Below are 16,728 nucleotides of genomic sequence, written 5' to 3' on the forward strand. Positions count from 1 at the left end.
GGCTAAGCCGCTGTGGGGTTAAATGCTCTCTCCTTAAACAATAACTGCATATTAGCAGAAATCAATGCCTAACACAGAACTGCCTTTTCCATCACAACACTCCCTTTGCACTATACACCTGTCAGAAAAAGTAAGGATTCAATCTAAGTCATTTAACAACTCTTGATTTACCAAACACCTACTATGTGCCGGAATGTTCTATCATCTATTTAAAAATAACGACGACCTAGAGGGGTGGGATAGGGAGGGTGGGAGGGAGGCTCAAGAGGGAGGGGATATGGGGATATATGTATATGTATAGCTGATTCACTTTGTTATACAGCAGAAACTAACACACAATTGTAAAGCAATTATACTCCAATAAAGATGTATTTAAAAAAATAAATAAATAAAACAGTAAGCTTTGTGGATAAGCAAAGTGTGGTAGCGCCGAACAGTGGAATAGTATTCAGCGACAAGATAAAATGAGCTATCAAGCCAGTAAAAGACAAGGAGGAAACTTACATGCATATTACTAAGTGAAAGAAGCCAGTCTGAAAAGGCTACACACCGTACGATTTCGACTATAGGACATTCTGGAAGAGGCAACACGATGGAGACAGTAAAGCATCAGGTGTTCGGGGGAAGGAGGGACCGAGGAACAGATGGAAAGTGAGATTTTTAGGACAGTGAAACTATCCTGTGTGAAGCTGTAATGGTAGATACATGACATTAAGCGTTTGTCAAAACCAACAGAATGTACAACACAAAGTGTGAACCTTAATGTACACCGTGGACTATAGCTAATGATAACGTACCAATATTGGTTCATTAATTGTAACCAATGTATGCAATAATAAGGGAAATGGGCAGGGGTCTGGGGGATATATAAAACTATATACTATCTTTTCAATTATTCTGTAAATCTTAACATGTACTCCCCCAAAATAAAGTCTATTAATTATCACGACGTCCAAGTCTCTGGTGAATTCCTAAGGCCTGCCCATGTACCTGTGCTGAGCTATGCTCCTTTCTAGAATAAAAACACACGTTTTTTGGCAAACCAGCACAAACGAGATGGTTCCTGGGTACTACCAACGTTCGTATGTGGCTGCCTCACACCAATGACAATTAGGTTCACGAAAGAAATGAGACCTCTCCGACTTCTAGGAGTGATAAGTGGCCCATTCACAGTGGTGATGGGTGTCTGCATTCATGCTTATTCATTCACTTTTGCCTACACTTGCTGCATCAAGCAAGTAAGGGAACTGCCAACAACAGACAGGCAAATGCAGTCTTCTCCTGAGGAACTGTCTACATGATTAACAACGTCTGCACCACTGTTCTATCCACTGAGCCATCACAGTCATCCAGATATTCTCTGATGCATTAATAAACTACCAGGAATTAAAACTCTAGTATACTCTGTTTTTCTGTTTGTTTGTTTTTTTAATTGTAAAAGACATTCTTAGGACAACTGGGGAAAACTGAATGTGGACTGGATATTAGAAAATATTATGGAGTATTAGTTCATCACTACTGGGCCAAGAAAGTGCTGTTTTCCTAACAAGGGGGAAGAGTGAACTGCACTTGACTGAAAATTAAGTTGGCTTCAACTAAGTGGACCCACAGAAGACGGCATGGGAGGAGGGGAGGTGATCAGACAAATCTTCTAGAAGAAAAGAAGGCCATGAACTTGAGAGATAAACTACAGCCCTAAAGAGTTTCCACCTCTGAAGACAGAAAAGGGGAAGACATAGGGGTAAGAGAGGCATTGTCATAAGGGGGGGGGAAATCCAGTCTAGGTAAGGAACTCCCTTATCAGAACCACGTGTGCAGATAAACTCTTTGGGGTCCTTTCTTCGGACAAACAAGTAGGACGGGAGCAGGCCACCTTTATATATGGGGGCTTCACTGGAATTCATCTGTGTATTCAAAAGCCTAAAGCAACAGAACTGGAGACAAAAGTTATAGGCTGTGAGCACCAGGAAACAAAACTTGGCCTTCTTGAGCATGTGAGTAACGGGGAGGTTATTAAACAGCTGTGTCAAGAGAATGGAATTCAGAACTTCATTCCCATCTCCATCCTCACCGACCCCTTCATTTAATTCAATGAGAAATTGGTGGTGGCGCCAAATCCTATTAATCTTTATGTATTAACACATGAAAAGGGCAACTTGCAAATTCAAGCTGTGCGCTTCTGATTTGTGTCCTTTTCTGATGGCGTTATACTTCGGTAAAAAGTTGACTGAAACACACCAGCATAAAGAGAGCAACCTATGTCTTAGAGAATAAATCCTTTTCCCTGGTCACAGCCTTCTCTTTCAGACAAGTCTGCGTTTCCAAGATCCGTAACAGGTGGATCATGGGGTCCTTTTTCAGGCACTTCTATATATCTGAGCACGAAACTCAGAGATGTCAACACTTGCTTGGGAACATACTTAGCAGGTTTTGCATCTTTTTTTTGGGGGGGGGGACAAAGCAAATCCCCATAGTTCTCATGAAGGAGAGAGGCTTGGATTTCTAGTGGTTTCAAACATACATGTAATGCAATAAGTTTTCCATGCTTCTTGAGTTTTCCAGAGCATAACATATGGAGGGAAGCGTTAAATGTCTTTCTCACAAAACAATAAGACTAGACTAATGTCTCACAACCTTCTGTGGAAAGCTGTCAGATGACTCTGGACAAGTGTGATTCCAGCCACAACAGGCGTAGTGGTAAGTGCCTATGGACTATAGGGCCAGCAGGTCTGGCTTTGTCACTTTTCGGCTGATGGAGATGGTAGGCCTGGTAACCATGGGTAATCACTCTCAGCTGGTTGTTGATGGGGTGGGGGTGGGGGGAGGCTGGCTGCTTCTGCAGGGAATATTTAGGGACAATGATGATGTAAATTCTGAACAGTCAAATGGCAACTCTGGATAAATTCCTGGTGGGACAGCTGCTGCTGTATATACTTGAACCTCAGGTAGGCTTTCTTGCTGTGATGAAGTGGATGAATTGTGGTGACAGTGACCTCATTTCTCTTCACCCCAAGTTCCCAGGGGCAGACTCCAGGCCTCCTTCTGGCTCAGCTACCAACCCAGGGTCTTGCCCTGAAGATCCAGTCTGCGTCCAGCCTTGCCACCCCCCGAGAGGCACTGGAGACGTGAGAGGACCCTGGGCTAAAGATGCTGGCCATGCAGTATCCACTGAAGTCAAGAGTTCATTCGTTCACTTCTTGAGCACCTACTGTGTGCAGGATGCCATGTGAGGTGCTGAGACCACGAAGCTGAAGTGGGTTGACACCAGCTAGGCGTGGCAGCAGGGGGGGTCTGAGGGGCAGGAGGGAAGAGGGGAAACTGGGGACAGAGAACCAAGACATTTAGGGGACCCAGACAGGATGGGGAATTACTCAGAGGAGCCCCAGTTCTGCACGGTGGAGGGTAGCGTGTGTGTCCAGGAACAGGAATGATAGTGAGATGAGGCTATGAAAAGGGTCAGGTCATGAAGGGCCTTTGGGGAGAAACTAAAGAATTTATATTTATTCTGTAAGCAAATGAAGGACTTCAAGGAGAAGTTCAAATTTGTGCTTTTGGAAATATGAGGCTGGATATAGTGCAGACGATGGATTAGAGGGGCTGGACTGGAGCCACGGCTGATGAGTCAAATTATGGCAGCAATTATGTAAGAAGTCTAAGGCAGAGAGATTGGAAAGGACACAGTTGGTGGTATTAACGTGGGTAGCATCTGCAGGACCTGCCAATTGAATGAATGAGGGGAAAGAGGCTATAATGATATTTAAAAAATGACAACAGTAGCTGCTATCCTTGTTGAGCATTTGTGTGCCAAATGTAAATGGATGAGACCCCAAAATACTCCCAACACCCTGTAAGACAGGTATTCGCCCCATTTTACAGCTGTGGAACCCTGAGCCCTAGCGATCACGTGGTGTGTCCACCATCACGCACCGTATAATCCTAACACCCAGGTTTCGTCAAAGGAGGGGGAGAGTCTTTCACTGACTCAGAAATACAGGAAGAAGCAGGCATGCGGCTCACACAGCAAGGTGGTTTGAGACATGATGAGTTTGGTGACCACGCAAGCAGGACGTGCCAGTGGGAGTCACTAGACAGAGAATCAGAAATACCTGATGGATGATGGGTTCCTCCCCTTATGTTGAATGACCAGATTCTTACAGACCACTGGGCCACGTGCCAGAAAGTTAGGCAACATGTGAGTTAGAAGGGGCTGAAGAGAATCCAACCTGAAGTCAGCACACCTGGACAGAAACTCGGAGGCGGAGCCTCCTTACCTGTAAGATGAGAAAATAACAACGCCCATCTCCCAGGTTTCATGGGAAGATTAAAGAGAGGCAATGTGTGAGACAGCTACTGTAAACTGTAAAGTAAAAAACCCAATGCATGATTATTTATAATTGTGTAGACACATCTGCTCTTTATGGCAGATCCGGTACGCTGTTGAAAAAAAGTGACTGTTCTTCAAACTCAAGCTCCTCTGGGGAATCACACGGCTTTCTTAGTCTGTGTCATAATGAAGCCTGAGGGTCACAATGATCTGGTAACTTGGATATAAAACAAACCAAATGAAGCTGATCAGGACTGAAGAATAAAGGAAAAGCTCTGTTACTACCCTAAACCCAACTCCACCTCCATATAAACTATCCACAAGGAGTTTCTCATGTGGTTAGAAAGTGGGGAATGAATGTAGTTCATGACTTCTATTAGTTGACCATTTGACAGTCAACAAAGATGACACAACGGTGACCCCACAGAAACAGATCACAATATGCAGAGCTGAGAGATCTTCTAGGAATTATGGGACAGATTTTTGCTTTGTGGCCCAGATATCAATACTTACATAACATGCCTCTACTGTTTTTAGAAAATTAGCTTGCACAGCACCTAGGCTACCAGGAAAAGATGTCTAGTCATCCCAGGGGAGCACAACGCTTCCAGTAACTTTTAAAACTCCACATAGCCTGAGGAATCCACACTCACCTCTTCCCCTCACACCACCTGAGATGCCCAGAGCCACTTAGAAGCGTTTGGTTGGGGAGTTCAAACAGGACCCAGACCACTTCCACAAAAGACCAGAGCCCAAGGCGGTAATCATTATTGCTGGCTGGACCCACTGGTCCCCAGCAGGTGGCCAGAGAGGTTTCAAAGCCCAGAGAATGTTTTCACCAAATGAAAGATTTTTAGGTATTAACCATCTCCCCCTCTAATATGAACAAACATTTTCCACCAGGGGCTCGGGTATCGAAGACTATTAAGAAAAAGATTTGTCCTGCAGCACCTCCCATGGGATCTCCTCTCATCATCCCAGGCCCCCTGCTCCGGGAAAGGTGGTAATAACATAACGAGGCCACCAAGGTGGGTGCGGGATGCAGAGCATGGCCGCGAGATGACCTGAGCCAGCGCCGACGGCCTTTAATACATGGATGAACCACCCAACTTGCCTTCCTAACCACCCTCCCCTACGGGGAAGGCCACCCCTTCAATCTTCTTATCCTGAGTCAAGCCCTTTCCAGAAGGAAAAGTCTCCCTGTGCAATAATAATAAATGCCTGCAATGACTTGATAGAGACAAGAGATCCAAAGGTGCTAATGATACTATTATCTTTCCCTCCACATTCCAAAAGCCACAAAGGTGGCAAAGACAAAGGTTTATAAAACGGGAAACATTCAAGAGACTGCGTTCAGAATCTTTTTATGATTTGTGACAGTGTCAGTCTGTGGCCAGCTAGGTTTTCTTCCATTTCAACACAGATTTGCTATCGGGCGTAGTGCTCTGCAAGCTCTCAGAGGAAGGGTGCTGTCCTCTGAGGCGCCCGTCAAAGAACAAGTAATTAGAAACAATGAAGTGCGTTCTTTGCTCGCAGGAAGGGCATAACAAATCCCAAGATTAGGTTCCGTCAGATGAAATTGCCATTTTGTAGGTCAGAAATATTAGCAATTTTGTATGGTGTCGTCTATACAGACTTTGCATTTTTTTTATTGCTTTGTTTCTCATCTCAAGTTGAGCAGAAGTAGTATCTGAACTCTTCACCATGGCTCATAAGACTCTGCATGACCTGGGACCCCCACCTCCATCCTCATCTCACCCGCCTCCCCAAGCATTCAAAGTTGTTCCCACCCCAGGACCTTGGCACCAGCTCTTCATCTGACTGAAACTCTTCCCTCATGCTTCTGTGTGGTCAATTCCTTCTCATTTCAGAGGACTCATCTTTTCTTTTCGAAGATCTCCTCAAAAAAGCCTTTCCTGACCATCTTACCCACCACTCGCTAACCCAACATAGTCCAATAAGAATACAATGCGAACCACACACGTAATTTTAAATTTTTAGTAGTCAGTGGCATTAAGTACATTCATATTGTCTAGTAACTATCACTACCATCCATCTCCAGACTTTTTTCATCATCCCAAACTGAAACTCTATACCCATCAAACAATAATTCCCCATTTCTTGCCCCTCCAGCCCCTGGCAACCATCATTCTACTTTCTATCTCTAGGAATCCAATTATTCCTCATATAAGTGGAATATACAATATTTGTCCTTTAGGGCCTAGCGTATCTCACCTGTCATTTATTTAGTATGTTTTATTTAATCTAATATATAAACAATTTATTTTAAGATGTAATCAATGTAAAAATTGAGATATTGATAATTTTCTTTTCGTATTAAGTCTCTAAACTGCAGTGTGTATCTTACACAGCACTTCACAGTGTGGACTGGCCACGTCTCTAGGGCTCAATGGGCACGTGGCGAGCGGCTGCCGTAGTGGATAGTATAGGTCTATCACATCACCTTTTAAACTTTTTTCACTTACTTTTCTCTAGACAAAATTATTTTTTTCTTTATATGTCTATGTGCTGTTTTGTCTCCCCCCAGCATAATATAAGTTCCTCAAGGCAGGGCCTGTGTCTTCTGTTTTCTTGTTTTGTTTTGTTTTCTGCTCTAAGCCGAGCATATATTAAATAGAACAGAATCATTTAAATATTTCTAGACTAATGTCTTTAGAGCAGATGCTTTTACAAGTGGAAGACTCCATCTCCAAAATATCACAGAGATCCTCTACTATCTGGAATAGGAGCATCCCTGGGGACCACCAGTAATCAAATGTTCCCTTTTACAGGAAGACTCAGGGCAGCATGGACAGTGGTTAAGAGCCTGGCCTCAGCCTTGTCTGGCCCTGCCACTTACCATCTAGGGGTCCTCCCTGAAGCTCAGGTTCCTCATCTATAAAGTGGGGATGATCGTAATAGTGCCGACCCCGTAGGGTTGCTATGAACCTTAAATCAGTTAATATCTGTAAAGCACTTTGAACAGTGCCTGGCACATAGGAGGCGCTCCGCCTGTTTGTTAAGTCAATAAATCACGCTGATATGTCTTGCCAGTGCCGTGTCAGGGATGACTGCTCTGCTCCAGGCATCTCCCCCCTTTGCACAGTCCATCTACACAACAGTGCCAGGATTACTTTACACGGGCACACACTCCCCTGCTTAGAGCACTAACAACCTCCACTGGCTCCAGGAGCTAGTCTAAACTCCGAAGCAGGGCAAGCAGGGAGCAAAGTGGGTGAGAACAAGACTCTGGATCCAAAAGACTAGGGCTGGGCCAGGCTCTGCACTTATAAGCAACCTGTGAGGACCGATTCAACTTCTGTGCCTCAGGTTCTCCACCTATAAAACAAATAGTACCTACTTTCTGGGTTGTTGAACAATTAGAGGTGTTAATACAAATCAAGTCCTTTTCTAGCGCATGGCACATAATAAGCATTCAGTAAATAACTATTATTATTACATTATTAACTATTATTATTATTTAAAACTTACGTTTTAAAGGTATATTATGAAAAACAAATTCGTTCGAGGTGCTTCCCCCCCTTTTGTTTAAACCAACTGAATTCCAACCTTTATAGCTTCATTTAGCAAATATGTAAGCACCTACTAGGTGCAGGGCCCTGTGTCTACATGACCCTTTCTCTCACGGGAGCTTACAGTCAGGTAAGAGTCACTTATAATCCAGGGGGTAGCTGTCTGCTATGGGTGGTAAACTGTACTCTAGGACCCCACAACAAGGGAATCTAACCCAGCCCTGGGATGCGGGGGTCAGGGAAAGGCCTTCATGGAGAAAAGGATAGCTAGGCTGAGATAATAAGAAGGAAAAAGGGGGATTGAGAATGAAAGAACATTCTACCTAAACGCCAGCCACATGTAAGTCCTCACCTTTCCCTGGTCACACAATGACTTTTCATTACTCCTTATGACTTTTACTTATATTACACTCTGATTTATGTCTGCCTACCCCAACAGATGAAGAGTTCCCCTCATCACCTGCTTCCCTACTAAGCACAGAAAACATTCTGTAAATGTTTATTGAATGAATTCACTTCTCCCCTATTTTTCCTTATGAGTAAAGACCCACTTTTCCAAAATGGCAGCCTAAGCTATGGTCCTAGAGCAGGGCTACACCAACCAGCTCCTGGCTTCAGCAGACCCGTGCTCAGTTTACAGTATCAAACCAGTTCACATTCTACACACCTGCAGATACAAGAAAAGATGGCTCTAACTCAATCACTGTGGTATTTACTTCTCACCTATGAATCAAGAACACCAAGTGAGAGTTCCACCTCCAGGTTTTCCCTCAGGCAAGTCATTGAACCTCTCTGACCCACATACATCACCCCCTCCAGCCACGTTGCTTGTCTAGCTAATACAGACAGAGCTTCACGGCTCTATCACCGCGTACTAATCCAACCGTTTTAGCAACTGGATGATTGTTTAGTATCTTCAACAAGTTCTGATTACGTTTTAAAGGTATATTATGAAAAACAAATTCGTTCGAGGTGTTTCCTCCCCTTTTGTTTAAACCAACTTGTTGGACTGGCTAACAATTCATTATAGTTACCATTTCATTTTTCACCCCCACAAGACATATTCTTTCACTATAAGACGTATTCTTTCACTATAAGTTACCATTTCATTTTTCACCCCCATAAGACGTATTCTTTCACCCCCAATGTAATTAAGAACTTCTGAGGAAGAGAGGAAAAACCCACAGGCTTCGTTGCAGACAGAGGGTTTACCTGACCCCTAACTCATATAACTTTTAAGACAAAGCAAAGAAAACGGAGACAATTCTCCTTTAAGTGTAGAATAAGCTTTACTGGCATGTTAGATAAAGAGTTGGCAATTTATGTCTCTACAAGGAAACAGTGGGAAAAATATGGACATTCAGTATGCAGGAGACCTAGGTTTGAATGACAGCAAGAGTTCACAGGAGTTTCCCCTGCTAAAAAGTGAAGATTATACCCCTACAATGGTAAAATGACACCTGCACATAAAGTGTCTTAACAGTGCCTGGCACATAGTAGGTACTCAAAAGATGTTACTCCCGCTCCACTTCTCAGAATACAGCTGGGAAATGAGGTTTTTATGGCAAAAATAAGTTGAGGAAAAAATATCTATGACAACTAAATTATCCTTGTGAACACTCAATCAGATTAAAGATGGCAGAACGCGCCAAAACTTAAGACTTACAGGACACCATTTTCTCTTCAAACTGCAAGTGAGAAATGAGAATTCTTCCCTATCTTTTTGCTACTAGAATTCTTGAAGTCAGTCTTTGATGACATTTGATAGATATACTTGAACATACACACACAAACACATATACAGACCCTCTCCCTAAATATAAGTGCTTACAAAGGAAAGTATGAAAATAATGCCCATGCTTCTCAAATTGCAAGGTCAGAATGACTTTAAAACAAACAAAAACAACCCAAACATCTTAGGGAAAGTAAGATCAGCAAAAATGTTTTCTGGTATGTTATATATGCTTATTAATTGTCTTTCACCTAAAACTAATAAGTACAATAGTTATTATAAAGGCTTCTTTAGACATGTAAAATATGCCCAGATAAACTCTATTATGGTTCACGTTTCATTATTTTCCCAGAAATGTTGTGAGTAGAATGATGAAAACCCTTTCACAATATTCCTTATCATTCTAATGAATTAGCTGTAGCCTTTGCTTTCAGAGCCATAATAATAGTAATGGTTTTATAACTCCAAAGCATTAGGATGAATTAAATGCTCTTAAGTAATCAAGAAATAATTAAAGGCCAGGAGAGAGTTTAAGTGTTTAAGTTCATGAATTTACCAAAATCAACTCCAATACTCTTACATGAAATGTGCTTTTAAATTAAAATCCCATATTTCTTTAAGAGAAAGCATCTAAGAAACCCACAATAAAGTCAGCCAATATAATAAACATATAATATAACCACAACAATTATCATGATAAACACCAGACATTTCATTTGGCTGCTTTACATCTATGCCACACTTTCATGTCATCCAGGGAGATGCTCCCCACACCCAGGTGAGGGAGTCAATGCTCCCAGCACCCAGATGAGGCAGACCAGGCAGTGGGCATCACTGACATCCAAAAGGGTGCTCTCTCTTTTTCTCCGCCATCCTGGTGTGTGCAGTAGAATCTGTTCCTCACCAGGTCTACTCACAAGATTTTCAGGATCAAGTGATTCCTAGCCAAGAAACAAAACAGAATTGTCCCAATTCCCCAATGGATTTGGATGAAAACTTGTAATAAAATCAAGTACAAATCCAAGAGGAGACACTGGAGAAGAACCAAGCTGAGTCTATAAGGAGTTGCACGTAAGCTGGCACACATATTTACGCTGTTACCAAGGTCACTTGTATCTTAACGTATCACTCTGAAAACATTGCCACTATCTGGACAGCCGGATGTGCTTTATCGGGAAAATGATTTTTTCTCTTCGTTTCAATGTTTCTGCACTAGTGGGCTGGCTTGGTAATAAATACGTTAAGACCTTTCGTTTGGAAAAAAAAAAAGAAAAGAATGTGAGTCTACAGAGTCCTACTCAAGATCGCACAGCTACTAAGTGACATAAGAGGCAGGAAAGAAAGCAGGCTCAAGCCCAGGTCTTCAGGGCGCCACGCCCACGGTGTTCTTCACTCACAGTATGAGTCTTCTGGGGGTAACAACCCAGATATTTCAACTGGCTGCAGAACTTCAACTCCACAACTTCTGGGTCATTGATTCCTCAATTTTCCACCCCTGGACCTTCACCTTCCGCACTCAGGGGAAACATCATTACATTCTAAATGTCTCCAATTTCTTCATGGCAGTTATCTATGAGGCTTTTTTGATCAGACACACCTAGGGTTTGTGGAAGGAAATGCAGTTTTCCCCAATCTTTGTGTGATGTGGGTGTGATGGATGTCAGGGAAAACTGAGACACAGCCACAAGGTGACACTCTCAACACTACAGTCATAGAAGCAGCTCCTGCTGGTGTCACAGAGGTTCACTTCTGACTCCCCTTCTCCTACCGCCGCCCACCCTGTCCTCACCCTAATGGACAAGACCACATAAGAACACAGTGTTAGGAGGTACGTATTTTACACTCAGTTTGTCCAAAACCCTACTAAACTAAGACTCAACCTAAGTTCATTTCTTCTGCATAGAGAAACAAGGAAGATTTTTTTCAGTACGATGATCCCATAGGACCTGAGATATCTTCTGAATAAAAGATCAAATCAGATTCAGGGTGGTTTCAGCAACCAGTGTGATTCATCAGGACCTCACTGCACTTAACTATAAAATGAGAGACTGAGCATCTCTAATAAAACATTCACCTCTAGAAAAAATTCTGACAATTTAAAAAAATTGATGACTTACAAAGAGCAAATGTACTCACTGAGCCAGACTATTACTAAACAAAAATCTCATTTCTAAAACAAACTTCAGAAATAAGATCTTAGTGTATTAATGCATACTATTCTTTCATATAATAATTCATATAATATTCATTCATAAAAAACTGTAACTAAAATACTTGACAACATTTTATGCCTTTACTGTAATGCTTAACACACTGTAATTTTCCTAAAAATGACTTTCCTTTCCTCAATGTACAATTTTTAAAAAATAAATAAATACATCTGGGCAGAAAAAGATACCTACCTACCCTTTGATAAGCTTGCTAACTTATCAAAGTTTATGAAGTGGAGTGAACAATGGACAGAGAAAGACTAAAATGCAACAGAAGACAAGTCAGTTTTCCAAAGGATCACAAAGTTCAACTCCCAAAGCAATGGGCAAGGCGCTTTCCCAAAGCACTGGCAGGGCTGACCTCGTCACTTACTTACGGGAAACAATAAAACTTGTAAAGATAAACCACAGAAAAAAAATCTAAAATCTGACGGCATTTCCTTGGAATGTTTTATTTTGGGTTAGATATCAAAAGTCCAGAGGTGTGTAAGGGAAACATCTTAGGTACGTTCATACAACAGCAAGCACTCTTCAGGCTTTCCCTTTAGAATCCTTCACAAATGAAGCCCCATTAAATGAGAGGTCCTTTACCTCTCTGTGTGAAGCCAGGCCACAGGGAAGCAACGTTTAAGGGACTGCAGGCTAGACCTGCAGAATGTAACTGCAATGAGAAGAGGAGTGAAATATATGAGGTATTGATTACCTTTTCAGGAGTCCCAAACACCCTCCTCGAACTGCATTCACCCTGGGACCTGCCCTTGCAAAGTTAAAAGCATGAAAAGTGCCTCTTAACAGGTTGCAGGCCACCCCTCTCTTTTCCCACCCCTACTGATGGTACTACAGGCGGCTTACACAACCATTTGAAATGGGACAAGGACAGATCCCTACATTTAAAAACAAGACTAAAATGTAAAACCTTCTCGCTAGGACAGATGAGGACACCTGAGTCTTTCACAGGGTGTAATTACCAAGCCACCAAGCTACAAGATTATGCCTAGGCCTGGTAACAGAAAGAACAACCAAGAAGCTGGCAAAGCATCAGTACACAGGCCTGTAGTTTGGTAATTGGCAGTTGACGGGCTGTAGAGCCTGTTGGTCTGTAATGACAGAGCGAGGTCATCGGTGGCCTGAGAGTAAAGATGACAAGTGTCCTCATCCACTATGTAGAGAGGAAACAGAAGTATAACCCTCAATTCAACAGTGCTTTCACAGGCAAAGGGCCTGTCAGATGGCACAGAGTAAGAGCTTAAATTATACATGTTTTAAAGTTCAAAACTCAATTTTAGCACTGTTGTAAACAAACTCCAGTGCACAGATCTGAATAACTGACAACCTTCTTAAGAGTTAAATTTATCTTTTAACCCAAATGTATTAAACATGGATGGTAATACTTCCACATCAGCTTTGAAAATTGCTTAGAAGAGCGGTTCTCAGGGTATAAGGTGGAGCTCTGTACCACCAGCATCGGCATCACCTGGATACTCGTTAGAACTATAAATTCTCAGACCCCACCCCAGACCTACTGAAACAGAAACTCCAGGGTGGGATGCAGTGATCCGTGCTGTAACCAGCCTACCAGGTGGGTCTGATGCCCACTGAAGTTTGAAGACCACTAGCTTAGGAGAGAATGAAGACACAAAAGTGAAAAAATGTAAGATATTTATAGGAAACAGGGGTACGGAAAGAACACTCAGCTTAGTTAGGTAGCAAACAGCATGAAGGAATGTACCAGAAATAAAAATGAAAGTTAGGTAGAGAAGCCAGGATATTCAAGTTGGTTGAGTGCCAGCCTAGGAAGCCCAAACTCTAGCTGGGAATTGTGAGCTCTTGAAAGTTTGGGGGCAGGAAGTGAGATCGTGAGAAGGGTAGGTTAGGAAAAGCTAGGAAGACTTGACAGAAAGCTGTCAAGAAGGCTACTCTAGAGCAAGGTAATGAAATATGGACATGGGAGGGATTTGTAAGGTGTCAGGACTGGAAGTTTCAGTAAGACTTGGCAACAGAGACACCCTTTATAGAAAAAGCAATGAAAAGGATAAGTTTGGGAGAAGACCAGCTAATGTCGCTTTCGGTGTTTGAGGTACCAACAGAGTGTCCAAGGAAAATGTCTATCAGGTGATTAGAACAGTGAAAGAGAAAAGAGCATAGGGCCAGAAAAACAAATCAGGGATGAGGCGTGCATGTGAAAATGATGATGTGAAGCTACAGAGTGAAGTGATATTGCAGGGGGAAATGTAAAGAGAAAAAAAAAAAAGAATGGGACTCTTACAGTGAACTGGCCCCTCTCTCTTTTTTTTTTTTTTTTTTTTTTTGCGGTACGCGGGCCTCTCACTGTTGTGGCCTCTCCCGCTGCGGAGCACAGGCTCCGCACGCGCAGGCTCAGCGGCCATGGCTCACGGGCCCAGCCGCTCCACAGCATGTGGGATCCTCCCAGACCGGGGCATGAACCCGTGTCCCCTGCATCGGCAGGCGGAATCTCAACCACTGCTCCACCAGGGAAGCCCTGGCCCCTCTCTTACATTCACTAACCTATCATCAGATGAACCTTGGCCTCCGTGGGAGAACCATTCAAGTCCCCAAATAGGAAATCTGGAATTTAGATCAGCCTGCAGATACAGAGAGAGAAGTGGGGTAATTTAAGCACAAAAGCTCTGCTTGAAAACAATCCTAATTTTATTTTAGGTTTCACTAGAATGAAGAATTGAAGGTGAGGACTACCAATTATATTTGTATCAATGGAATCCCTGGTTTTAGTAGTTACTCATTCTCACTGATAATTATCTTACCAGTGAGCATGAGTGTGCTATGAACGGGTAGCCTGCAGAAGAGAGGGAAACGAGGCTTGGACTCATTGTTATTCTACTGATGCAGAGCCTCTGGTAACAGTCCTTTCCTCAGAAACTCCCAGAGCTCCCAAGACCCACAGGGAGCGTCCTCCCTGCCAGCCCCCTGCCATCCCGACTCCCCCGTGAACCACTGCCTTCAGAAGGCCTGCCAAGAACAAGCAAGGGAGGCAAGGCAGCTCCGGCAAACATACTGCCTCTGTCACTTACTTACCTTTAAGTCACTGAAAGGTTGTGGCCCAGAAACAGACCGGCAGAAACACAGCTGACCCTTGAACAACGCAGGGGTTAGGGGCGACAACCCTCCTCACAGTTGAAAAATCCACCTGTAACTTACAGTTGGCCCTCCGTATCCCTGGCCCCCCATATCCATTGTTGCCAGTATCCTCTGCATCTGCCTGTCACGCCAACGAGTCAACCTACCACGGATCATGCAGTAGTGCGGTATTATATTTTACTACTGAAAAAAATCCACGTATAAGTGAACCCGCACGATTCAAACCCATGTTGTTTAAGGGTCAACTGTATAGTCAGTTGATTTTTAACAAAGAGGCAAAGGCAGTACAATGGAGAAAAAACATCTTTTTGACAAATGGTGCTAGAACAGCTGGACATCCACCTGCCCCCCCCCAAAAAAAGTCTAGACACAGACCTTACACCCTTCACAAAAATTAACTCAAAATGGATTATAGGCCTAAATGTAAAACACAAAACTATAAAACTCCTAGAAGATAACATAGGAGAAAATCTAAACGACTTTGTATATGACAATGACGTTTTAGAGACAACACCAAAAGCACAGTCCATGGAGGAAATAATTGATCACAATTCATTAAAATTTAAAACTTCTGCCCTGTAAAAGACACTGCCAAGTGTCTTTGAAGACAAGCCACAGACTGGGAGAAAATATTTACAGAAGATATATCTGATAAAGAACTATGATCCAAAGGTTGTGCAGCAACTGGTCTTATTTGACAGGGGCCACCTGGCCATTCTGTGTTTACTAGCCTTGATTCGCTTTCTGCTCGTTTTTTCTCCCCATCGCGACCCTCTGGGCTTTGTTCTTAGATCCTTTTACTGCCGGTACCCAAATATTTTCCCACAGTAATAAACATTTCCAACTAAGGGAAGGAACTGGGAAAATAGATATGATAAGGCAAAATTTTTCTTTTTCGATATGGTAAGAACTTTGTTAAATCTACTAAGGGATGCCACACCATGGGGCCATGGAACCACGATGAAATAAACAACAGTGGAGCAATATCGTGAGTAGCAGCTACCTGGAGAATAAACTCAATCAAGGCCATCCCACTCACCTTGCACAGTCAGGCTGTTGTGAATTCCCACTTCTCCACAGTCCTTTGGGAATCCAATGCTTGTTTATACAAGGGTTCTAAAATGGGCAGGGGCTTCCCTGGTGGCGCAGTGGTTGAGAGTCCGCCTGCCGATGCAGGGGACACGGGTTCGTGCCCTGGTCCGGGAGGATCTCACATGCCGCGGAGCGGCTGGGCCCGTGAGCCATGGCCGCTGGGCCTGCGCATCCGGAGCCTGTGCTCTGCAACGGGCGAGGCCACAACACTGAGAGGCCCGCGTACCGCAAAAATAAATAAATTAATTAATTAAATTAAATTAAATGGGCAGGACCAGGGCGGGTGGTGCTTACAATACGACAGATGCTCTGGTTGTTTTCTCACCGGCTCTCTCTTTCAAGGACACTACCCTTCATTTCTTCTCTATGTGAAATGTGTGTACATTTCTATACCTAGAAGAAAATCCGCCTTGCTTGGCCAAACACATACTGGGCACACTTTGACATGGATACTAACACTTGGAGGGTAAGTAAACACACTTCAAGCTGATGGCTGTGTTTTCCTGCCAAGGTGTGGGACTGTTCACTCCAGCTTTGAAGAGCTATTTTATCTCTCTTTTAAAAGACTAAGGGCTCTTAATCTAGTACGCAGGGAGTATATGGATGGTTTTAAGGGAGCCATCAGCCTCCTGATGTTTTAAAAAATAAAATCAAGTGTATGTGTACAGCTTTCATCAAATTCTCAAAGGAGTTTGTGATCCAAAAATAGCCCAAGTACCA

The 16,728-nt window shown here is 43.1% G+C and overlaps 1 protein-coding gene and 1 pseudogene across 2 annotated transcripts in view; one reads left to right on the forward strand and one right to left on the reverse strand.

Moving 5' to 3' along the window:
• The window catches only part of SDC2 (syndecan 2), a 122,786-nt gene that overhangs the window by 31,477 nt on the left and 74,581 nt on the right, over positions 1-16,728 (reverse strand). The window lies entirely within an intron of this gene.
• On the forward strand, positions 593-10,650 carry LOC309835680 (large ribosomal subunit protein eL39-like; annotated as a pseudogene). The gene is made up of 2 exons: positions 593-651; positions 10,497-10,650. The product of its transcript is annotated as a large ribosomal subunit protein eL39-like (transcript).

The sequence above is a fragment of the Grampus griseus genome (genome assembly GCF_964374135.1).
Source record: "Grampus griseus genome assembly, chromosome: 17".
Classification (NCBI taxonomy): Eukaryota; Metazoa; Chordata; class Mammalia; order Artiodactyla; family Delphinidae; genus Grampus; species Grampus griseus.